The sequence below is a fragment of the Miscanthus floridulus genome, chromosome 7 (genome assembly GCF_019320115.1).
Source record: "Miscanthus floridulus cultivar M001 chromosome 7, ASM1932011v1, whole genome shotgun sequence".
Taxonomy (NCBI): Eukaryota; Viridiplantae; Streptophyta; class Magnoliopsida; order Poales; family Poaceae; genus Miscanthus; species Miscanthus floridulus.
Genome location: NC_089586.1, coordinates 10,474,252 through 10,487,814, shown reverse-complemented (window position 1 = coordinate 10,487,814; position 13,563 = coordinate 10,474,252). Strand labels below are relative to the sequence as shown.

The 13,563-nt window shown below is 43.5% G+C and overlaps 1 long non-coding RNA gene across 3 annotated transcripts; it reads left to right on the top strand.

Moving 5' to 3' along the window:
• The first annotated feature begins 7,679 nt into the window (after positions 1-7,679).
• LOC136462552 (uncharacterized) lies at positions 7,680-10,673 on the top strand. 3 transcript variants are annotated; one of them, XR_010760748.1, is made up of 8 exons: positions 7,680-8,377; positions 8,643-8,796; positions 9,232-9,272; positions 9,370-9,415; positions 9,500-9,568; positions 9,651-9,728; positions 10,217-10,297; positions 10,402-10,673. It is a non-coding gene; the product is annotated as an uncharacterized lncRNA (long non-coding RNA). The 3 variants fall into 3 exon arrangements; XR_010760746.1 differs by lacking the exon at positions 8,643-8,796; XR_010760747.1 differs by having other exon boundaries at positions 7,680-8,796.
• The last annotated feature ends 2,890 nt before the right edge of the window (positions 10,674-13,563 follow it).

Below are 13,563 nucleotides of genomic sequence, written 5' to 3'. Positions count from 1 at the left end.
CAAAGGTTTTTTAAAAAAATTAAAAAAAAAACCATTTCTTTGCCGAGGGCCGGCCCTCAGCAAACAAATTTAAAAAAAAACCTTTGCCGAGGGCCCTGGCAATAGCCCTCGGCAAAGATTTTTTTGGGCAAAATCTTGAAAATTTCTTTGCCGAGGGCCAGGGAGGAGGCCCTCGGCAAAGATTTTTTTTAAAAAAATAAAAAATTTATTTGCCGAGGGCCGGCCCTCGGCAAAAAAAAAATTCAAAAAAAAAACATTTCTTTGCCGAGGGTCGGCCCTCGGCAAAGAAACCGCCAACGGCGCCGGTGCGTGACGGCTTCTTTTATTTGCCGAGGGCCGTCCTGGCCCTCGGCAAAGGCTTTGCCGAGTGCCCGATAAATGGCCCTCGGCAAAGACCCCTTCGCTATCTAAAAATTCTCCGAGGGGTCTTTGCCGAGGGCAGCCCTCGGCAAAGCCTTTGCCGAGTGTTTCTGGGCCTTTGCCGAGCAAAGCATGTGAGTCCCATAGTGTCTGTTTACATGATGGCTGTGACAAATGGTTAATATCATAACTGGATGTTATAGATGGCTAAACGGGCAGCCTAGCCCTGGCCCGTAGGGCACAACACTAATTGGCATGACACTATTGGGCACGGTGCCCGTGTCAGGCCACGGTGTCCAACTCTCAGCCAAGGCACAGCCCTATAGGAACCTAACCATGTCCTGTAGTGCCGATGGGCACGGCGGTCCACTAGGCCCGTGCTAGCCCATTGCCGCTCTGCACCTTCCCGCACGTCACACCGCCGCTCCCCGTGCCGAGCGTGGCCGCTCCGCAGCTTCTCACTCCGAGCGCCGCCCACCACTACTCCGTAAGCTCCCCGCGCCGAGAGTCATCACGTCACCACGCGAGAGTCAGGAGGGTGAGCGCCCAGGTGGCCATGCGGGCGCTCTTGGGGGACCCCAGAGATGGGAGCCAGCAGAGATGCGGGCAGGACCATGGGAGATGAGAGAAGGAGATGCGGATAGACAGCCGTCGTCGGCCGGGAGCGTGTTTGGGATTGGGAGCTAGGTTTGAGGAGTCATTTGTATACTATCACATCTATATCCAATCCCCTCATGCCATCCAATAGTGGAAATACATCAGGCCGCATAGAGTTGGCCCAAAAATCGTGTCGTGCCCTAGAGTCTTGGCCGAGGCACGACACTATGTCTGTGCTCGTGCCAGATGGCACAACGGCCTTCGTGTCATGCCCATGCCAGTCCATTGGGCTGGACCCATTTGCCATCTATACTCGATGTGGGCACAAAGGATCTTTTGGATGCAGTCCCAAGGTGCCAAGCTAATTTTTGTTCTTGCCAAACTAATTGGGCCGGCATTTGGGACACTTTTTCGTCAACTTTGCACATAAAATGGTTTGTTTTCAAAAATATTTTTGTAGTAGTATGGTTTAAAAAATGTTGTTTTCTTTTGGAGGGCTATGAAACCCGTGTTATAAACAAAGGCTTCTCCCTACTAATGTGAGTTGGGGTCTTGGAGACATATGACGCCTTACTGCTACCTGTTGAACAATGTAGGTGACTACAAACTACTTGATCTCATGATCGTCTGTCAAGTCAGGGATCACAAGCCGGCGATTCTATAGGCTTGAAATTGACCTTTTTTTTTGAAAGGAGGAACTGGCCACAACCAAACAAGTCGAGTGCAGCCTACCTCAAGCTCTGACCACAAAGAGATGCTCGATGGCCCAGGTTTGGACTCCATCTGGCCCAAATTAAGTAAGTGTCGCTATGGTATTCGTGCAAGTTAAACTTTCTTAAGTTTGGTTAGATTTGTAAAAAGTATTAGCAGTATTTATATCTACAAATAAGATTATTAAGAAAATAGATTCAACGATCTACCTAATGATACTAATTATTTACTATAAATATTAATATTTTCTCTTATATACTTGGTTAAAGTTAAAACTTAAAAGTGCTTGACTTCTCGGGAAGCGAGAAAGACACTTAATTATTTTGAGATCGAGAGAGTATATTTTTTAAAAAAAGAAGTCAACGGTGGATTTTCCCCACTTGAATTTATTCATTTGGCTTTGAACGTGGTACAAGAGGTGGTACAAGAGGTTTCTTTGTATGTTGGAGTTAGATGGATCACAAATGCAGCACTGTTTATTTAGATACCTCGCCTACATGACGTGAGTTTAACTGGAAGAGAAATCTGGACTCCATGCTGATAGTGACAGATATATAATAAAAAGGTCGGGATGCTTGTTTGGCGTTTCATAGGAGGCGGAGTATCAGAGAAGAAGGAACACAGGGCATAGTAAGGCAACATTTGGTAGAGCTCCTACCATCTCCGGCTTCTCTTACACATGCCCTATTCATGCACTGTTCACAGGGATGGATGGGGCAGGGGAGAAACGGACCTAGGCCGGCCAGATGTGGCCCAGAGAGAGAGAGAGATTTTCAGCCTTTTTCTTTTGTTTGAAAAGGACTTTGGTTTTAAAAATCAAAACTTTTTAAACGAAAACAGTCTTTAAAACTATTTTAGAGCATTTTTGGGTTTTGGAATCAAAACTTTGAACTTGTTTTCAGATAAATTTAAACACTTTATTTTGGGAAATATTGAAACCTATTCAAGGCTTAAACGAGATTTTAAATTCATGTTTCACATAATAAAATTAAATGCAAAGGCATGAATGCAACAACCCATCAAATTAAATTCTAAATATTTGAGAAAATCACATTTGCACAATTTAAATTATAAATAACATAACTAAATCTTGGAAAATTTTAGAAAATTCATAAAACCATTGCTTTTAGTTAGTATTTTCTATTCGCAACCCAAAATAGAAATTTTGGGGTGTGAAAAAACTACCCCACTTAATAGGAATCTTGTCCTAAGATTCAAAGAGACAAGAGAGAAAAATAAAGCCCATCTTTTCAAGCTTTACAATCTGCGGAGGTTGTACACCTTTACCCATGAGCCATAATTTGCGCTTTCACCCGAGGTGATCAACCTCTTGACACACTTCTAAGGAAGGTCGATAGGGTTCACTAGGTTCGTCTAACAAATTAGTGGCCGCTAGGTTTCAATGGCAAGGGGATATAGAGCCTCCCTTTCGAATGGCACACTCACGTAGAAATACTCATAGGAACAGAGGCCGCACTATACCTAGCTCGGCAAACCCCTTTTGTGCCTTTCGGTAACCACTAACAAGCTAGAAAAAGATCATCATACTTAACTAAAGCCAGAGCCATATAGCACTCATGGTTGTATTGTAAGTCCTGGGTTGATGCTTACAGATCAGTCCTTATGGAGAGAAACTAGAGCACATGAAAACAACCCAATACCCTAGCCCTCTTGAACCATGTTGCTAAAAAGCAAGTTTGAAACCATCATTGCATATGCCATTAATCAGTGTTAAAGGGTTTTATTAAGTAGAGCAACTAGCTTAAACTACCCAATGCATAAACCATAGGATTTCAAGGAACAGGATAACAACGTCTAGAATGGATCCTTAGTGGTGATAAAGTTATGCACACATGATGAGCATAGTTGTATTAAAGTTGTTGGGGGGACAAGGAGAGCCTCATATTATACTTGCCTTATACACTTGCTCAAACTTCCTCATACTTTGCTTCTAGTCATCACTTTCTAATCTTTAGCGCTTACAAACGGTTCTCGTACTACTCGTAGCAAAGCACCATGCATAGGAAAACATACAAGAAGCAAATAAAGGCAACTAAGAACAATACAACACATGAGAGGAAACAACGTACTAAAAGAGAGCTGGTTCTACGGTTACAAGATCACAAGAAACGCCGATAACGTAACTATCGTTAAAAGAAACGACTACTAAGAGTTTTATCTTATATAGAAGAAAAGAGATGACTACAAGCTTGATTTATGTTAATTACGAAAAACTATGTGAGTAGTATTTATTTAGATTAATCAAAACAGATTTAATTTTAAAAGTCAAAGTTACAGCTAGTCATATTTTATTTATAAACATATCTCATATTATTTAAGCCACTTACACTTTACTTTGCAAAGGAAATAAACATGTCAAAGCATCTATATGAGTCTATTACATGTAGCGTGTTTAAACTAATCGATTATAGTTAGAAACATATAAGTTAGCATTGAGCAAATTAATCATATTAATATTTGTACACAAAGAAGGGCGGCCCTGGTGCAAGCGGTAGAGTCTTACCGCCTGTGACCAGAAGGTCCCGGATTCGAGTCGCGGTCCTTCTTCAGACCCCGCACAGAGCGGGAGCTCTATGCACTGGGTACGCCCTTTTTTTAATATTTGTATACAAAACATCGAAGTTCAAACTAAGTTGCTTTTAATTATAAAACTCTTCTGTGCTGATGACAACCTCGCACACCACTCTCCTCCTTCCCTATGCCATCCAGATCAGGCTAGCATTCTTCTTGAACTGATGAAGCAGTCTTTCATCTTCCACCGAGACCGTAGGTTCACAAACGACTTAGAATCGGTCACCACTCTTCAGTCTTGGCAAGCTGGCACAGACTGTTGTCTCTGCTGGGAGGGCATCACCCGCAGCAACTCCTCCTTGGGCCATCATGTCGTCACTGCTCTCGACCTCCCTCAGGATATATGCTCGATCTGAGCATGAACAATTTTAGGGGATACCACATCCCATCGGTTGGTTTGGAGAGACTCGGTTTGCTTACCCATCTCAACCTCTCCACTTCAGGAATCAGCGGTCTGGTACCTCCGATTGCATTGGATCTCTTCGATGTGCACGTCCAGCTGATGATTTGGTGTACCAGGTAATACGGCTGCCCCACCAGCTGCGGCCACGCAGCCCTGGCATCACCATCGATGGATCTCTCTCCGGCCCATCAGCTACCGCGAGCTAGCTAGAAGAAGAGAGATCGATCGATCGAGATGCCATGGCTGATTCTAGGGAGGAAGAAGAAGAACAAGGCCCCTTTTAGTTGCACGCCAAAATACTAAATTTTTCAACATTCCCTGTCACATTGAATCTTTGAACGTATGCATGAAGCATTAAATATAAATAAAAAATAAAACTAATTATACAGTTTAGACGAAATTCACGAGACGAATCTTTTAAGCCTAATTAGACTATGATTGGACACTAATTATCAAATAATAACGAAAACACTACAGTAGCATTTTGCCAAAAATTTTGGCATCCAAACTTGCCCCGAGAAGAAGAGAGCTAGGGCGGGCAATATGTATAGGCGTCGAGCGCTGCACTACTTGTGGCCTGCTGGGTGCTAGCTGCTGATGAGACGTGTGGCCGCCAGCCTATATATAGGAGGTGTTTGGTTTTATGGATTAAATTTTAGTCCATGTCACATCGAATGTTCGGATGCTATTTAGGAGAACTAAATATGAGTTAATTATAAAACTAATTATATAGATGGAGACTAATTTACGAGACGAATTTATTAAGCGTAATTAATCCGTCATTAGCACATATTTACTGTAGCACCATATTGTCAAATCATGGACTAATTAGGCTTAAAAAATTCGTCTCGCAAATTAGCCACAATTTGTATAATTAATTATTTTTTTTATCTATATTTAATACTTCATACATGTGTCCAACATCCAATAGAATAGGGACTAAAATTTCCATAGTTCGCTTGCGTGCTCACCTACAAAAGCATGGAGCTACGACCGCATCGTGTCAGACGCCCTCAGCTCGCTGGGATTTAATAATTAATTTAAATAGATAGGATAAATACGATTGTTAGTTAGCACCATGTCTGCCGCATGGATTACAGATATTCAGCCTGTTTGTTTATTGGTTTCAGTCAGTCTAAATCAGTCAGTTAATAGTATTTTTCTCTCACAACAAACCAGCACCAGCCAGCCCAAATCAGCCTAGAAATCAACCAGCAAACAAGTCGATTGCATGTGTCCTACCTATAGTGTACGGATGCATCTACTGTTACCCTGTTCACCACGTCGTGTAGTCATTTACTTTTTTTTTTTCTTTTGCTCAGCCTGGTCGTTTGGGCTGGTTTGCTTATAAGCCATGACTAAAAGTACCGTTGGCTGGTTCGATATGAGAGAAAAATATTATTCGTTAACTGATAAGCCATAACTTATAAATCAAATACAACCAAACGAACAGGCTGTATTTTTTTTTGTTTTGCTCAGCTTCAAAGACGGCTGTATTTTTTTTTGTTTTGCTCAGCTTCAAAGACGGCTGCCCACCTACTGCCGCACAGTTCACAGTCATCCAACTTTTTTTTCTTTTCCTTTTTTTTTCTCAATCTGCTATCCAGTTTACCGGCCACCCACTCATACAGATCTAAACACAAATTTTATTGGCTCTTTCTTAGGTGACAAATCAATGTGTGCGACACTTAAATTAGCTAATATATAGTGCGAAGGGATCTTTTACATGGTACAACAATAATTAAGCCTAAATCATCCTGCAGTGAAACGCGGGGTAACTTGCAACGGTGAAGCCTTGCACAATAATCCCCACCGATCGATAGTCGTGTCGCCGCTGGCTACTGTAGCAAGCACCTTTTTTTAGCTCTTCCTTAATTACCTATCAGGTGAAAAGCGTTGCACAATAATCCCCAACGTAACGTTAATCGTGTCACTGGCTACTGTAGCGAACACCTTTTTTTGGCTCATGCTTACGTATCAGGTGAACGAACAATTAGCATGTTCGACACTTACATTAGATAATATATAGTACGAACAGATCTTCTACATGGTACAACAATTAAACATTACATTTTCTTATGCTATTTACACTTAAAAGTTAGAGAGAAACCTTCCCGCACCTAAACGCGAGATAGTTCGTTACATTGCAGCGTGCGACAATAATCGCGCATTGGGTGATCGAGAACAGCTAACAATAATCGTTCACAAACAATACATATATGTCCTCTAAAACTGTACCTCATTTATTTCACATCTAGGCTACTTCTCATGTTCTCACTCTAAACATATACTAGGATACCAAAATAATCGCATCAGTGTACACGTCACTGCACTGGATTGGTTAATAAGATAATTAATGCCAATGAGCATCATATCTGTGCAAGTACTAGTCACCGGGTAGTACACACGTCACTGAATTGTTGTTTGGGCCCTCCTAACAACTGAATTTTGCTCATGTATTTACAGTCTTTCAACTACTCTTACACTGTCTTATTACTATATTTACAACGATTTCTTCAGTGTAATTTATTAGACGGAGTGATATAATTTAGGAATAACACAATTTTTATTTCTATGGATTGCAGATCACAGACAAATATATGCCAATTTTTTTAGAAAAATTTACAAATTACTTCTATAGACCGCAGAAATCAGAGAATATATGTCAAAATTATCCACAAATTTCAGAATAGATTATAAATTGTTCACAAAATGCAATGACCCACCTTCCCCAACCTTATCCCTTCCCTTTCCTGACCTGAGCCACACCCGTTGCGCCATCCTTGTCGCCGGCTTCACTACGTGAAAAACGGTTTATAGCAACGGGACAAATTTTTTATAGGGACGGCTGGTGATGGAGCCGCTCCTACAGTGAAGTGATGGAGACCCATAAGACCAGCCGCCCCTACAAATGGGTCGGATTTATAGGAGCGACTCACTTACCAGCCACCCCCAGATATTGTTATTTATAGAGCCCTACAAATGCCCTACCTACAGTACGGAGTCACCCAAAATATCTCTCTCCGTCTCGACTCTTCCATCCAACATGCGCGAAGATATCTGTTCCCTTCCATCCATCCGCCGCCCCCGTCATGGCGATGGCGCTCCGGATCTCTGGCCTCCGGATCTCCTTCCCTTGCTCGCTCCAGTCGTTCCCCGTCCTCCTCACCCGCCGATACTCCCCATCCTTCCTCGCCGGTGGTCCTCCTCCCCGCCGGTTCCAGGAGCTCGCGGATCTGGAGGCCGGGTCGCCGAGGAGCTCGCGGATGAAGCTCGGTCGCACCTCTCTCCGGCAGCCCTCTGCATCTCCGTGCTCGGCATGGCAGAGCGACGCACGATGGCGGGAGTGGCGTGCGGTCGTAGGATGGTGCGTCGGCGAGCTCGCCGTAGCTCGGAGGGCCGCGCAAGGAAGGCCCGTGCTGCCCTCCGTCACCGCCGAGGTGCCCGTGCACGCGAAGCTCCTGGCTCGGCCAGCGGTAGCAACGCCACCGCGCACGCGCACCTGGAGAACGACACCCTAGTGCTTCGCGTCCACTGCGCCGGCGTGGTGTGGCAGGGGCGAGTGACCGGTAGGCTGCAGCAGCTCGAATGCAACGCAAGAAGCAAGAAGCCAACACAATCTGAAGTGAAACCTGCAGCAGGGAATAGGGATCAGACAATCAGTCATGGCGACGGCAAGAGATCCCGCACCTCTCCATCGTTCTAGTGAATCTGGTGAGGCTGAGCCTGACGTTCTGCTTGTGCATAGCTAATTCTTTCAACTAATGTTAAGCAATTCATATGAGGAATGCTTGGGACACTGCCAATTTAATTGACAGAATTTCGCTATATAGGGAATTTGTATGTCAACAGTTCTAGCTTGTTAACTGATGTCTGCTAGTATGTTTCAGCAAATGCTTGGTGTGAACATCTACATATTCAGTCATTGAAAGACTGATACAACTATAGTTCAGTAACCCGGTTGAACTTTGACTTGCAGAGTTTCAGTGCTCTTGATTCAGCAGAGTTTCAGCATCATTCAATTTTCGTTATGGATTCTGCTGATAGATTTGTTCCCAGTTTGATATTGATGTCATTTCTTAGTATTGACATTATCAAGTACCAGCAGTATCAACCCCGGATGTGCTGCTCTGGTGACTCACGAATACAACAATCCCTTTGTGTTACCTCAGTTCTTATATTTTTTATCAAGTACGCAAGTGAGAATAAAGCAGGCTGCATCATTTGTGTTTGGCCATGCATTCCGCAAACTGCACTTTACTGCTGTTTCCTCGTGCTGGATCTCGTACAATACATGCCCTGTTTCATCCTTTGACTTACGGATGCAGTCAGGTTAGTGCAGTTCTCCTGATTTTGCCACGGTGACGGGGATGCCTAGGACTTGAAACACGTTCTCCTGTATCTGTATTGAATAGTTCTTCAGCAATGCACATACTTTAGGAGGAAACTATTTATAGTGCTTATACATTTTCCTCCTCTTGCTCTATTGTCTGATTGTACCATATTTTTATTACATTATCCACAAACTTTTCTCTTGACAAAGGATTCTGAGTCTATTATTCTTATAGGGAAACTAGTGCTAATGGAGGGTCTAAATCTCCTCGAAATGGTGAGTTCCTGCATCTTTGTTATGCATTGAAAACAGTTTTAGCTCATGCTACAATTTTAAGCTGCTTCACTAATTGTTTGAAAAACTTGAACTGCAGATATTGGCAATGACGAGCTTGATCAGCGCCAGAACAAGCCTAGGAGGTAAGATCCTTTTCAACAATTTTGACTTGCAAATCACTTGTATTTGTTACGCAATCTTATGCATGCTATGCTCTTGTGTTGCAGATACTCAGAGATGAACTTCAGCCAGTGAGGCATCTTATAAGGTGGACTGCTCTGAATAAGCTGCTTATGGTTAGTTACATGTTTCGTATTTTGTGTATCAACTTCTTTTTTCTCTGTGGTTAAACTTATCTGTAGCTTATTTAATATGCAGGCCCTATTTAGGCCCTTTGTGATCTCCAGTTCTGATCTGGAGCACTTTGGGTGGCTTTGGTACCCTTAATTATGTTAGGTAATGTCTTGCTTTAATGCTTTTATACATGTTTGGAGCTTATAAGAAAATGCATGTGTTTCGACAAAGGAATGTATATGATTCCGTTGTTCACTGTGCTTAATTTGAAATACAACATCATTGTGCACACCATCCAGCTTGTTTTTTTCTTTTAAATCCCATTCGTTAATTTCTTTCTAAGATATATTTGTACTTTGTTGAAGCATCAATTCAATCACTAGAAGGGATTTAGGAAGAAAACTGCATTGTCATTTGGTCTTGCTTGGAACATATTGTATAAGCTATCGATAACACTTTCTATCCAGATCGTGGTCATATTGGTCAGTGTGACTGTGTGAGGTTAGGGGGTTTGAACTTGTTAGGGTGGACAAGTGGTTTAGAGAAGCTAAAATGATGGACTTTCCAAATGAAAGTTACTGTAGTGTCCTTTACTTTATGGCACATGGTGCATTTTTTGGAGTTAATTGTATACTTACTTGTCTTCACAGGTCCTCAACCAATGGAAGTGATTGAGATCTCTTCTGACATGGCACGAAGTATTGCCTCAGGGGCGGGCTCTTGGTCTCCAGGTTAGAGTTTTACATTCTTAATTTCCTTTCCCACTTAGGTGGACTAACTCTTACCATAACGTGGTATTAGAAAATTTCCCAACTCATGTGTACTTCCTTTTTAGGGCAATCTGAAAGTTCTCATATTGCAGGGCCTCGGTCTTAGTGGTCACCATGATGAAGAGAGTTATCTTGTGCTATATAGTTGTGTGAGAGAGAGGCAAGTGGGTCTGATACTTTTGTTTGCTTTAAGATACATTCTGTTGCTGCACTGTGAGCCATCCATCGAGATGGCTCTTTGTTAATTCGGTTGAGAGTGGGTCGAATACTTTGGTTTGTTTTAAGATACTACTGAGTAGTTGTACTGTGGGCATGAAAAATATATGTTCAGGTCGAATTTGAATTGTAAATTTAATTTTTTTTGCGGAAAAATGATTTGTAGGGGCGGTTGATATTGTAGCCGCCCCTATAAATCGATTTGTAGGGGCGGCTGGTGTTCCCAGACCGCCCCTATAAATCGATTTGTAGGGGCAGCTACAGTACCAACCGCCCCTACAAATCGATTTGTAGAGGCGGTTCCCATACATGATTTGTAGAGACCCTTGCGTAGGGGCGGCTAGGCAAACCGTCCCTACAAATGGTCTACAACCGCCCCCTAAAAACCCTTTTTGACATAGTTCTTCCTCGTCGCCGCCCGCCGGCCCTCCCTCACCGGTCACGCCGCCTCGCCGGCGACACCCCCCTGCTGGCTGCGCGCGCCCGCCATAGCCGTCCGCACCTAAGGTTGAAAACGGTCGAAAAATCTCTCAACCGTTTTCTACTTCTACATTTTGAATACGAAAACGAAAGCGGTAAAGCCGGACATGAAAATGAACACGAACTTACGGAATATCAAAAATTTCGAAAATGAACTAATTTAAGCGGAATTATGTCGAACACGGTCGGTATACGAAAAATAAATACGGAATATTGACCCGTAGGACCAAGTGCATAACAATTAACAAGTACATAATAATTAACAAGTCCTACAACTTTCTTAAAAAAGTATCTCCATTTGACACGACGTAAGGAAGATATGATTTTTTAAGGCAACAAGCGTTGGTACGCGATTAATATATCGCTGACTTTGTTTAATTTTTTCGAACATCTTCAAGACATCAAATGAAAAAACTAAGAACTAGAAAGTTGTAGATCTCGTTGTGAGCTACAATTTTCATATAAAAATCATCTTCATCCGAGATCGTATGAAAAAGATATAATTTTTCTAAGGTTGGACTTGTAGTGGGCCAAATTTGGTTTAAACCGAATTTCGAAACCGAATTTCGAATTCGGGATATTCCGAATTAAAAGTAGAAAAGTAGAAATCGGTCGAACAAAGCCTAAACCGAATTCGATCCGATTTCGAATTTGGTGTTCCGAATTTCGAATTCGAATTTAGGATTCTGTATTTTGTCTGAAAATACGAATTCGCTCGGGTCAAATGTAGAAAACGATGAGGTTCGGTTCGGGATATTTTCTTTCCGTTTTCATCCTTATCCGCACCAGATCAGACGGCCCAAAGATCGGTTGTTGGGTGGGGCCAAATCAACCGGTTGACGTTTAGGAATTCCCTTAATTAATTATTACCGTACAAGTGTTTACAACGTAGAGGCATAAGAGTAGATCCCAAATGGCCAAATGTGTAGCCAGACATGAGAGAATGACGCATAAACCGGTAAATATTGCATATCTATCTATCACCAATGTACACAAAAAAATGAAATCTAAAAATAGAAAACAGAATATAATTGCAAAATCTCTATATGGGTAGTCCTCTTTCGCGAAAGTTTTCTTGTTGTTGGCTCTAATAACTAACCAAATTAAGTTAACACACCAAAAGGCTGGATGCTGAACTAGGGGGGGGGGGGGGGGGGGGGGGGGGGGGATCCGTCACAAGATCCAAAAGCCAACACTATAATTAGTCACATTTCCATGCATCGACGAATGGTGATGTATGTGGATTCAAAAGAATCGGGCAATTGCTGGGAATAATGTGGATAAGAAAGTAGAACAAAGTTTGAAAAGTTCCATTAAATTCATTCATACATAAACTCACTACAGAGGCGGCTGGTAAGTCTCTATAGAAACGGTTATGCCAGACGCCTCTATTTTTTCGAAGCTGTTGCCCAGCCGCCTCTAGTAATTAAAGATGAGCATACAGCCCGCAACCCGGTGGCCCGGCCCGAAGCACGATTTTTTGGCATGGCCCAAGCACGGCACGGCTCGGTATTATGCGGGCCTGGCCCGACTCTCAGGGCCAGGCATGCCGGGCGGCATGGCATGGCCCAGTAAATGGCCAAAGGCCCAGTGAAGGCCCGCTATGTCTATGGTCCAACACCAACTTCCAACCTGGCCATACACTAACTCGGCCATTTTAGAACTCCCATCCGCTACCTCCGTCTCGGCGACTCCACTCCCCCTCTCTCGGCGAGTCACGACTCCGCTTCCCCTGCCTCGCATCAGATCCAGGCGTGCCTCCTTCTCCCGACGCGTGAGCACCCGTTGGCCGAGCGCGACACGCGCCTCCCTCTCCCCGACACGGGCCTCCCTCTCCCCGTCACGCGAGCTCAACAACTCCTCTGTCGGCCCCGTGCTCAAGGACGCCGTCGCCTGCCCACCTCGCCGTCGACTGGCCGTGTAGCCACGCCCTTCTCCTCTTCCTCCCTGCTCCTTGAGTCCCTGTGCCGCGACTGTGTGGGCCATGGGCCAGCCTGGTCTGCTAGATTGGCCATGCTTTTCGGGCCGGCTCGGCACGAAAAACGGTCCGGTGACCGGTGGGCCCTTCTGTGCCGTGCCCAATCGGGCTGTGCTAGGCCGGGTGGCCCATTTGCTCATCTTTACTAGTAATGGTATTTGTAAAGGCGGCTAAACGTTGAGCCACCTCTACAAATCTATTTGCAGAAGCGGTTGCAAATCTTGAGCCGCCTCTGCAAATGTCATTTACAGGCAGCTGTTGTTTCATAGCTGCCTCTATTGTTCATTTCAGGCATACCACTAATATACTCTTCTCATTCAACACACTTGATCTATTCCAAAACATACAGACACACAGCCAAAAGGAGTACATACACACAGATAAACATACACATAATTACTAGTTAATAGATGGCATGATAGCCATCTACAAGTTCCAGATTAGTAGTTAATAATAGATGGCATGATATACATAGCTGTCATCTATACAAGTCTTAAGTTAAGCAAGCATCCTTCTCATGTTTGCTGCCCTACCAAGTACCAATTTTCTGACA